Below are 12,063 nucleotides of genomic sequence, written 5' to 3'. Positions count from 1 at the left end.
TGATATCCCTCGTTCCACAGCCTCTTCTGAATCCAGCTTGAACCTCTGGACGTTCTCTGTCAAAGTATGCCTGCAGCCTTTCTGTATTACCTTTAGTAAAACTTTACTCACATGGGATATCAAAGAGATTGTCTGATGATTTCTGCATTCCGTTGGGTCACCTCTCTTTGGAATGGGCACAAATATGGATCTTCCAATCAGTTCGCCAGATAGTTGTCTTCCAGATTTCTTGACAGAGATGAACGAGCACCTCCTGTGCCACCTCACTTTCTTGAGAGATTTAAATTTTTATCCCATCAATTCCTGGTGCCTTGTTCTTAGCCAATTCCTCCAATGCACCTTGGACTTCCTCCCTGAGTATCATTGGCTCATGATTATATGCTACCTCTTCAAATGGTTGAACATTAACCATTTCCTTTTGGTATAGTAGCTCTGTATATTTCTTCCATCTTCTCTTGATGCTTCCTGCATTATTCAATAATTTGCCCAGAGAATCTTTCAATAATAAAAGTTGAGGCTTGAATTTTTTCTTCAGTTCCCCCAGTTGAGAAATGCTGAACGTGTTCTTCCTTTTTGGTTTTCTGATTCCAGATCTTTGCACATTTTGTTGTAATATTTGGCTTTATCTTCCCAATCTGATCTTTGAAATTTTCTATTCAGCTCTTGTACCTCCTCATTTCTTCCATTTGCTTTAGCATCTCTACGCTGGAGGGCAAGTTTCAGTGTCTCTTCTGACATCCATTTTGACCTTTTCCTTCTTTCTTGTTTTCTTAATGACTTTTTGTTTTCTTTATGTATTTCTTCATGTATGATGTTCTTGATGTCATCCCACAACTCTTCTGGTCTTCAGTCTGTAGTGTTTAATGTATCAAATCTGTTCTTCAGATGATCTCTAAGTTCAGGTGGGATATATTCAAGGTCATATTTTGGTTCTTGTGGACTTGTTTTCATTTTCTTCAGTTTCAGTTTGAATTTGCATAGGAGTAGTTGATGGTGTGTTCCTCAGTCTGCTCCTGGCCTTGTTTTCACTGATGATATGGAGCTTTTCCATCGTCTCTTTCTGCAGATGTAGTCAATTTGATTTCTATGTATTCCATCTGGTGAGTTCCATGTGTATAGTCGTCTTTTATGCTGTCTAAAGAAGATATTTGAAATGAACAAATCATTGGTTTTGCAGAATTCTATCATGTATTCTCCAGCATCATTTCTATCACCAAGGCCATATTTTCCAACTACTGATCTTTCCTATTTGCTTCCAATCTTTGCATTTTAATCACTGGTAATGATCAATATATCTTGATTGCATGTTTGATCAATTTCAGATTGAAGAAGTTGGTAGAATTCTTATATGTCTTCCTACTGTCTTTTGTGATTGGTGCGTAAATTTGAGTAACAGTGGTATTAACTGGGCTTCCCTGCAAACCCGTGAATATTATCCTATCACAGACAACATTGTACCTAATGACTGATCTGGATATGTTCTTTTTGATGATGAATGCAACACCATGCCTCTTTAATTTGTCATTCCCAGCATAGTAAACCATGTGGTGCTCGGATTCAAAATGGCCAATACCAGTACATTTAAGCTCACTAATGCCTAAGATATCGATGTTTATGCAGTCCATTTCATTTTTGAAAACTTCCAGTTTTCCCAGATTCATACTTTGTACATTCCATGCTCTGATTTTCAGTGGATATTTCAGCTGTTCCTCTTCATTTTGAGTCGTGCCCTATTAGCAAATGAAGGCCCCGTGGGTTTTTTCCCAGGGGCTTTACTCCATTCGTGTCATCATGGACAACTCTATTCTTAGGAGGCAGCTTTTCCCCAGTTGCATTTTGAATACCTTCCAACCTGAGGGGCTCATTTACATGATGTTAATATTGAAGTAGGATTTGCACAGGACATGAAAATGGCTTTTTGAAAATCAAACAGATATAATTTTCTACAGGCTAGAGATAGCAGCATGGATCTACCAACCTAAACAAAATGGAGTTCCTTTAGTCATTAGATCTCAAATGAAGACCCCACTAATAAAGAAGTTTAAAATTTAGCTAAGATGACTTTAAGTTCCTAGAAGGAGAATAGGATGTACTTCGGGCTGCTAACTTCAAGGTTAGCAGTTCGAAACTACCAGAGGTTCATGGGAGAAAGATGAGGTTTTCTGCTCCCGTAAAGATTTACAGCCTCCATTTTGCCCATAGAATTTACAGACTCCATTTTGCCCATAGAATTCTCAATATTGCAAGTTGAATTTTTCTTCAGTTCTTTCAGCTTGAAAATGCAGAGCATGCTAGTCCTTTTTGATTTTCTAACTCTAGGTCTTTGCACATTCATTATAATATTTGACTGTCTTTTAGAGCTGCCATTTGAAATGTTCTGTTCAGCTCTTTTACCTTATTATATCTTCTCTTTAGTTTAGCATCTCTATGCTGACAAGCCAGGAGCTCTGGTAGCGTAGTGGTTACGACTCGGGCTGTGAACCTTAAGGTCAGCGGTTCGAAACTACCAGCCACTCCACGGGAGAAAGATGAGGCTTTCTACTCCTGTAAAGATTTACACCCTCGGAAACCCTGTTCAGGGTCGCTATGGGTCGGAACCGACTCGACAGCACTTAACAACAACAACATGCTGACAAGCAAGTTTCAGAGTCTCTTCTGATATCCAATTTAGTCTTTTCCTTCTTTCTTATCTTCTTAATGTTCTTTTACTTTCTTCCTGTAAGATGTTCTTGATGTCATCCAAGTTTCGCAGTTTAACCACTCGGGTTCCTCCATTCTTGTCATCACAAACTGGCTTTGTGACAGTAGCAAGAACCTTCTCCTTCTTCTTCTTTTCAACCCTGGATTTAACAGCAGAATACTTCCTCTTGTACATGGCCTTTATAGAATACATGGCCGATCTTCTGGTCTTCAGTCATTAGTGTCTAATTAATCAAATCTGTTTTTGAGATTATCTCTAAATTCAGGTGTAATATGCACATATTTTGAAAAATGAAAAATGTTTATATTTTGGCTCTTGTGTACTTTTGAATGTATACTTCAACTTCAGCCTGAATTCTATATGAGCAATTCATGGTCTGTTCTACAATCTTTCCATGACTTTTCTTTTTTTTGGGGGGGGGGAGAGGGGGGAGGACTTTTCCACTGTCTCTTTCCATAGATGTAGCCATTTGATTTTTATGCATTCCATATGATGAAGTCCCTGTGTACAGTCATCTTTTATGTTGTTTTAAAAGGTATTTGGCAGAAGTTGGAGGCCTTAATTCTCTTTCCCATTTTGCAAGATGGCAGGTGAAAAGGCTGAGAAGCCAGTTACCAAGGTGAAGAAGGTTGTAGTCAAAAAAGCAGATGCCAGTGGCAAAGCTAAGAAGACTAACTTTAAGGACAAAAAACCCAAGTTGGGGAAGCCGCACTGCAGCTGAAATCCTGTCCTAGTCCGAGGAATTGGCAGGTATTCCTGATCGGCCATGTATTCTATAAAGGCCATGTACAAGAGGAAGTATTCTGCTGTTAAATCCAGGGTTGAAAAGAAGAAGAAGGAGAAGGTTCTTGCTACTGTCACAAAGCCAGTTTGTGATGACAAGAATGGAGGAACCCGAGTGGTTAAACTGCGAAAAATGCCTAGGTATTACCCAACTTAAGATGTGCCTAGGAAATTGTTGAGCCATGGCAAAAAACCCTTCAGTCAGCATGTCAGAAGACTACGGTCCGGCATCACTCCTGGGACCATTCTGATCATCCTCACTGGGTGCCATCGAGGCAAGAGAGTGGTTTTCCTGAAGGAGTTGGCCAGTGGTTTGCTCCTTGTGACTGGACCTCTGTCCCTCAATCGAGTTCCTCTGTGTAGAACACACCAGAAATTTGTCATTGCTACCTCCACCAAAATTGATATCAGTGGTGTGAAGATCCCCAAACATCTCACAGATGCTTACTTCAAGAAGAAGCTGCGGAAGCCCAGGCACCAAGAAGACACTGAGAAAGAGAAATACGAGGTTACAGAGCAGCGCAAAGTGGGTCAGAAAGCTGTGGACTCACAAATTATGCCAAAAATCAAAGCCATTCCCCAGCTCCAAGGTTACCTGCATGCTGTGTTTGCTATCACAAATGGAATTTATCCTTATGAATTAGTATTCTAGATTTCTTACAAAGAACCTCATTAAATAATTGAAAAATTGAAAAAAAAAAAAAAAGGTATTTGTAATGAAGAAGTCATTAGTCCTGCAAATTCTATCATGTACTCTCCAACATCTTATCTATCATCCAGGTCATATATTGCAAGTACTTTTCATTCCTCTTTGTTGCCAACCTTTGCATTTCAATCACCAGTAATTATCAGTATATCTTGATAGCATGTTTGATCAATTGCAGACTGAAGAAGTTCATAGAATTCTTCAATTTCATTATCACTGGCTTTAGTGGTTTGTGCAAAATTTAATACTAGTCGTATTAGTTGGTAGTTTAGTGGTTATGAATCGGGCTGTGAACTATAAGGTCAGCAGTTCGAAACTACCAGCTGTTCTGTGGGAGAAAGATGAGACTTTCTGCTCCCGTAAAGATTTACAGCCTTGGAAACCCTGTACAGGGTCGCTATGAGTTGGAACTGACTCCACGGCACATAACCACCACCATTAACTGGTAAGTTCACTGTAGATATATAGATAGTATATCCTATTATACACCACATTAAACTTTAAGATAGATCTTGATATGTTGTTTTTGATGATGAATGTGACACCTCTTCAATTTGCCATTCCTGGTGTAATAAATCATGTGATCATCAGATTCAAAACAGCCAATATCAGACCATTTCAGTTCACTAATGCATATGATATCAATATCTATGGGTTCCATTTCAATTTTGACAACTTCCAGTGCTCCTAGTTTCATACTTTGGATATTCCATGCACTGATGGATGTTTACAGCTGTTGCCCCTCATTTTGAGGCATGCCCCATCAGCAAATTAAATTCCTGAAAATTCTAAATCACTTGCATCACCATGGTCAACTCTACTTTAAGGAGGTAGCTCTTCCCCAGTCATATTTGGAGTGCCTTCCAACATGGGCTGTCTTATCTTCCAACACTATATCTGACAACATTCTGGTGTTCTTCATCATGGTTCAATATTCAATATTCTTGTACTATTTGACAGTGTTCCACTACTATTTATAAGGTTTTCAGTGACTCAATATTTGGAAGTAGTTTGTTTCTGTTTCTTCTTAGTCTGTCTTGGTTTTGAAGCTCTAATAAAACCTGTCCACCATGGGTGACCCTACTGGTTTTTAAGATACCCGTGGCAAAGATTCCAGAATCACAGAAACACATAAGTCATCATAGTACAACAAAATGACTGACAAGTGGTTCAAACCTACCACCTGCTCCTCAGAAACCATGTACAGGGTGGCTATGAATCAGAACTGATTCAATGGCAGTTAACAACAGCAACAACATGAACTCATGGAGGCAACAGTTACTTACTGCAGACTATTTTCTTTTTCCTACAGATACAGGTGGGTTAGTCTCATGATTCTGGAAAGTTAGGTGCAAGTTTATCATCCCCAAATCTGAGGAAAACTCTTTTTGGTGCAGAGCAATAGGACAGGGCTTTCACACTTCTATCTCCATCATGGGCAATAAGGGAGATGGTGTGAATCCCATGAACATCATGCCTACAGATTCCCATCTCTTTTCTGAGAAAATGCATAGATTTAGGCATTTACAGACTTCTTATTACAAATTAACTTTTTTTATCCATAAAACTCTGAGTTTGTAAGAAAATGGAAAGAAGAAGAATCTAACTTGATTTGAAGGAAATAGTCCTGCTTAATGCTCCCTCTCCCTTGGTAGTCCCTGTATCTCAATGCTAATGCATTGCTCTATGAATTTATTTATAGTTGTCAGCAGGGACTATAGGTAGTCCCCGAATTACCAAAAACTTCCAATCCTAAGTATGATTTAAGTCAAATCTGTATGTAAGCTAGGACTGTTAGGTACAGTATCTACTAGAAGTGGCTTCAAAAAGTTCATGGGAAATGGAATTGAAAGATAATGATTTTTTATCCAGAAAAATCTTGAAGACCCTTGTATATACTATGTTGTTGCTGTTAAGTGCCATTGAGTTGGTTCTGACCTAAAACGACCCTATATAGGGTTTCCAAGGAGTGACTGGTGAGCTTGAACCCCTGACCTTGCAGTTCAAACGGCTTTGCAGTCTGGTGCATTAACCCACAGTGCCACACCAGGACAATATATATACCATAAATTGTATATAATTCACTCCTCTGTGCATAAAAAGGAGTCCTGGTATGTCACTGCGGGTTAATGTGCTGGATGGCAAAGTCGGTTTGAATCCCTATACAGGGTCATTATGGGTCAGAACCGACTCAACTTGACAGCATTTTACAACAACAATGCATAAAAAATAATAAAGACACTATTTCAGATATACTAAAACATCTTTAACATAATAATACTATAATAATAATAGATTTCTGATCTGACACTGTTATCAGCACTGTACTGTGAAACACAAGATCAGCAGTTCAAACCCACCAACCAGCTTCTCTTCAAAAACCCTGTACAGGGATGACAGAAACAAGGGTAAAGTGCTACAATTTGATAAACCTGACCTATACTCATGGAGATAGTAATCCTAAATACTAACAGAGAGGGAAGGAGTCTTCACATCAAGTATCAGTGCTATCCTCTCTGTACACAAGGTAGATGGGACGGGCAACTTAGACATTGGCTACCTAAAATGAGGGGGTAATAAAAGCACTAAGTGACTGGCTTACAAGGTTTCAAGAGGGAGTTTAATTTAATAGTGTGTTGGGGAAGAAAGAGTTTCCCACTGAATAGTTTTCATCTTGTCTAGATGGGTCTGGTGAAAAGAGATGGGGATACAATTCTTATGATTCAATAGTGAGTAATTGTTATCATGATTAATTGTGACTGTCACAATTGTAAAGGTAGATTTTTGTAACAAAAACAGGGGAGTGGTTAATCTTACAGTCGAGAAAGATAGGACCATAGGACCATCTAGGTAGAAGAGCACAAACAGAATGTAGTACCTTATCCAGAGAAGCAGCAACGTCAAAGACAGAGGCAGAGATGGAGATGGGGAGTGGCTCAGGACTCTAGATACATGGGAAGAGAGGACCTGCAGAATGTGCCCTTTAGAGGCGTACATTCTGTTTTTTGAAAAAGTGTTTTTTGAAAAGAGCTAAAGTGAGTAGAGAGAAATACTGTTAACCGATGGTACATGGAGGGGATTATAATCATTGTAATGAAACAAAGTGTGTGATTTGTTGAATGTAAAATGAATGATCTGCCCTGTAAACTTTCACTCAATCAACAATAAAAACCTTTAAAAACAAAAAACCCTATACAGGGTCACTATGAGTGGGAACCAACAGGACCATACTTAACAACAGCAACAACAATAACAATAATGTTTTGATGCACATTACAAAACACCCTTTGTTATTACAAGCCATTGTATGTACCTTTAATTTTCAATATAATAGGGTTTATGGGCTTTGTTTGTAACTATGGATTCTAAGTATGTCCAGGGACTGTCTGTAGTTCAGAACTACTTTCAGCTTCTGAAGAAGAGACAGCAAGTTAAAAGCTTTCATTTGAGAGTAATGATATACTTCAATTTGGTGCCAACTAGCGGCATGGTCAGTGTTGTTCGCTTAGACAACATTAAGTTGTTAAAAATCCAAGAGATTAAACACTGAGACCTTTTACGATGGTAAAAGTGGTAGAGAGACAATCAGATTATCCTTGCCCTCACGAATCCTATATAGAATCTAGCGATCACCTACTGAATAGTTCAACTATGAATACATTTATATACACTGAGTTCCTGCTCAGGATAAAGGGTCTTTTCCAAGCACAGAAAACTAATGCTGAAGACAGTGTTGACATATTTCAAAAAGTTGAACCTCATGAGATCTGGTGAAGAAACACATTCTTAATCTTTTTTCTGGCATGTCCCACCCTTCCCATTTCCTGCTGATGTTAAAATGATTCCTCCCCTCTCATTTTTGAGTACCTTTTCAGCATGCTTATGGCTAGTCTCTACACACAAGTGGGAAGATGTGTAAGAAGTGGGCTCCATAGTTACTGTCAGTGCTAGGCTTTGTACCAACACCAACAGAATACCCATCTCAAATCTTCCCAGAGGGCATGCAAATCTTCATCCAACAGACAATAAACAATAGGGAACAAGGATAATGGCCACTGGGTTTCATAAGAGGTTCCTGTTTTTATTATTTATATTTTCTGGCACTATCCCATGGCCCCTTTATTCAAGTTTTGATTGAAGAAAACCAAAATAGGATTTATGGAAAAAATTTATTCTTGAAAAACAAATAGATGAATAAAAGTACAACTTGATTATAGACAGCAGACATTAATTTCCCTAACTTGGGAAGGGAGCACATTATTGGAAGAATATTTAAATACTGGGAGAATTATTGACAGCTTAAAGCATTGATGAAATAACTAAATAAACAACAGAGCCCAGGAAATATAAATCTTATCTTTATTCAGGTATCCAAATTCCTAGATGAAGGAATTTGATTGGATTACAGAGTTTGTTGTCTTTACCTTGATTTCAACTACCCATAGTGCTGCAGCATAAGTGAAAGGGCACAATTTCTGTGATTGGGAGAATTCTGGTGAGCTGATGTTGTTGTTGTTAAGTGCCGTCGAGTCGGTTCTGACCCATAGCGACCCTGTACAGGGTTTCCGAGGGTGTAAATCTTTACGGGAGTAGAAAGCCTCATCTTTCTCCCGTGGAGCGGCTGGTAGTTTCGAACCGCTGACCTTAAGGTTCGCAGCCCGATTCGTAACCACTACGCTACCAGAGCTCCTTTAGGCAATCATTTTTTCCCTCAGTGTACTATAGTAGCCAAATATAGTTTTTTTTTTTGTTTTTTTTAAAGTTTATTTAAGATTTTTATTGTGGATTGAGTGAAAGTTTACAGGGCATATCATCAGTTTTACATTCAACAAATCATCCACCTTGTTTCATTACAATGATTATAATCCCTTCCATGTACCATCAGTTAACAATATTTCTCTCTATCCACTTTAGCTTTTTAAAAACAAACAAAAAACCACTCAGGCATATATAATAATTTACTTCTCCAAAGGGCACATTCTGCAAGTCTGCCTCCTGGCCACCAGCTCTTAGTCCCTCTCTTAGTCCATGAATCTAGAGTCCTCAGCCACTTTCCCTCTCCATGCCCCCATCTCTGCCTCCATCTCTGGCACTGCTGCTTCTCTGGATAAGGTCCCGCATTCTACTTGTGTGCTTCTCTATTGATGGTCCTAGGGTCCTCTGTTTCTGGACTGTAAGATTAACTACTCCCCTGTTTTTGTTACAAAACTTCTACATTTACAGTTGTGAGTCGCAATTAGTCATGATAACAGTTATTCTCTATTGAATCTTAGCAATCTTATCCCCATCTCTTTTCACCAGACCCATCTAGATAAGATGACAGCTATTCAGTGGGTACTCTTTCTTTCCCCCCATATTTTTAAACTAAACTCCCTCTTGAAACCTTGTAATCCAGTCACTTAGTGCCTTTATTGTTCCCTCATTTTAGGTAGCCAATGTCTAAGTTGCCTGTCCCTATCTACCCTGTGTACAGAGCGGATAGCATTGATACTTGATGTGAAGACTCTTTCCCTCTCTGTTGGTATTTAGAGTAACTATTGCTCTGAGTATAGGTCAGGTTCACCAAACTGAAGCAATTTACCCTTGTTTCCTTTATTTAAAAAAAAAAAAAAATCAATCTTCTTCTAGTCAAATTCTAATTATCGAGCCATCAAGGCTAGGTCAAAAGGGTACTGTCTGCAAGTTTGGGTGTTCTTGTGCATCTCCCCTCACTTCATATCAGCTGGATACTTCACTCTCAGCTCTAGCCCTCTGTGGCTTAAATCCTTGTCCATGGGCTCAAGTGTCCTCAGGTCTCACCACACTTTGGACCAACCAGCCCTTCCTCTTCTCTCTCTCATCTCCAGTTCACCAGCATTCAATGGACTGGGGTTGAACTCAGCCCATTTCTTCATTGATGTCTTTCCACCTCTTCCACTCACCAGTAGATCAATGTGGTCACCAGCAAGCTTACATGCTTGTTTGTGTATTCCCTTTGAGTTGCAGTCTTAGAGGGGAGTTTGTCCTGATTGTTAGCCTTGATTGTTAGCCTTGATGTCTTCCTGGAGAACAGCTTGCTTATTCTTGTAGTAGCCAGTCATGCTAACATTTTTGTTTTGGGTTTTTCCTGATGATCTTTATTTGAAGATGTATCTTCTGTCACTGTAGCTGTCCCAGGCTGGTCTGCTTGTCCTTTCTAGTGGGAATGTCCCACCTCATGAGGTTCTGGATGGAACTCAGGATTCTACCTAAGGTCCTTTACTCTGTAAAGGTTTTGCACAAGGTCTATTTCACTGGGCAAATTGTAGAACCCCTTTTAGGTATTCCAATTAGTTATAGGCTGAAGATGGGCTTACAGGTTTCCTCTAATCATATTTCCCAACATTCCTTTCTATCCCACTCAAGAGTCTATTTTACAATAGTAGGCAAGGGAAACTAATATTCATAAGCGAGTCAAGGATTTTAGTATTATTTACCCTCCTCAAGCTATACCTAGATCCCTGTATCCCAGAGCCCTGTTGTTCCAAGGTTGAGTATGCATCACTATTTACCTCTGTCCCACTGGGCCATGCAAACTTGTCTCAGTGTTCCCCTATCTATCTTGTTCTTCTGCCTCCTCCCCCATTTTTGTATTGCCTTCCCCAACACCCAAACTAAAGCCCTCACCCCAACCCCATTGTGGTTACTTTATATTCCATTAGTTTTACCCTCCATTTAAGACAGTCTATTTTATCCAGTAATCTACCTGACCTTCCCACCACCTGGGTCTCTGTTCCTCTGTGTCTACCTTCTTTCACATTGTAATTGTTTTGATCATAGACTGACCTCCCAGATCCTCTGTTCTTAACATTTTATTCTGTTCTTGACTCTTCTATTTGTCGATTGAGTTCAGGTTATTGCTGCCACGTACGTCATTCTGTAGTTGTTGTCTGTTTTTGTTGGTTCTCAGTCCACAGAACTTGCACAGACAGCAAGGGACCAATGTGCAGATACCAAAAGAAAAGAATGTCTACACCTTTATCTCTGTGGTTATGTCAGGCGTCCGTGCTGCTCTGATCCTTCCCCCGCTTGGTCTAACACATGATGGCGGCTCCTGGAGCAGCTGAGCATCTTGAATTGGAAAGCAATGGATTTCTTGCTTCTGCTAAAAATTCCCCTAGCTGTAAGCCTTCCAACCTTCTAAATATTCCTTTATATGTGGTTCAGAGGTCTGGGACCATCCCCTGAGCCTTCTTGGTCCTGTAGTCTGTGTTGTTTCTGACAGAGCTCCTTACTGTTCTTCCACCCAATCCGGCATCTTGTTTGTTCTCACCAAATATAGTTTTTACCAGTTGAGTTAGTGGTCTTTCAATGGAATAGTCTTAAATTTAGATTTCTGCCACTCATTACTTTTTCTGAAAATGAAGAATCTACTACATAACTAGATATGACACAAAGCTTTCTCTAGTCAAGAGCAGTGGTTCTGAAAGTATGTTTTCCCGAACAGCAGCATGAACACCATTGGAAGCTTGCTAGAAATTCAAATTCTTTTTACCATACCAGACCTATGGAACCAAAAATTCAGGAGATAGAACCCAGGAATCTGTGTTTTTCATAAATTCTCTAAGTGATTCTAATATGTGATAAAATTTAATGTGTATATGAGTCACCTGTGGATCTTGTTAAAATGCAGATTCTATTTCAGCAGGTCTAGCATAAGCCTGGAGGTTTGTGTTTCTAACAAACTTCCTTGTGATCCCATTGCTTGTAGGGTCAAACTTAGAGCAGCATGGACTCCAGATTGATGAATATATTAAAAGGAAAAAATATATATCACTAAGTAAAACTGCGGAAATTTTGTAGATAGAAAAACCCATGAAAATCTGATGTGGTTCTGTAGGATAAGCACTGGACT

General features: G+C 39.3%; 1 pseudogene; it reads left to right on the top strand.

Moving 5' to 3' along the window:
• Nucleotides 1–3,284: 3,284 nt before the first annotated feature.
• On the top strand, nucleotides 3,285–4,136 carry LOC102826287 (annotated as a pseudogene).
• Nucleotides 4,137–12,063: the final 7,927 nt, after the last annotated feature.

Source organism: Chrysochloris asiatica, unplaced genomic scaffold, assembly GCF_000296735.1.
Source record: "Chrysochloris asiatica unplaced genomic scaffold, ChrAsi1.0 scaffold00155, whole genome shotgun sequence".
Classification (NCBI taxonomy): Eukaryota; Metazoa; Chordata; class Mammalia; order Afrosoricida; family Chrysochloridae; genus Chrysochloris; species Chrysochloris asiatica.
This window is presented reverse-complemented; position numbering and strand designations above follow the sequence as displayed.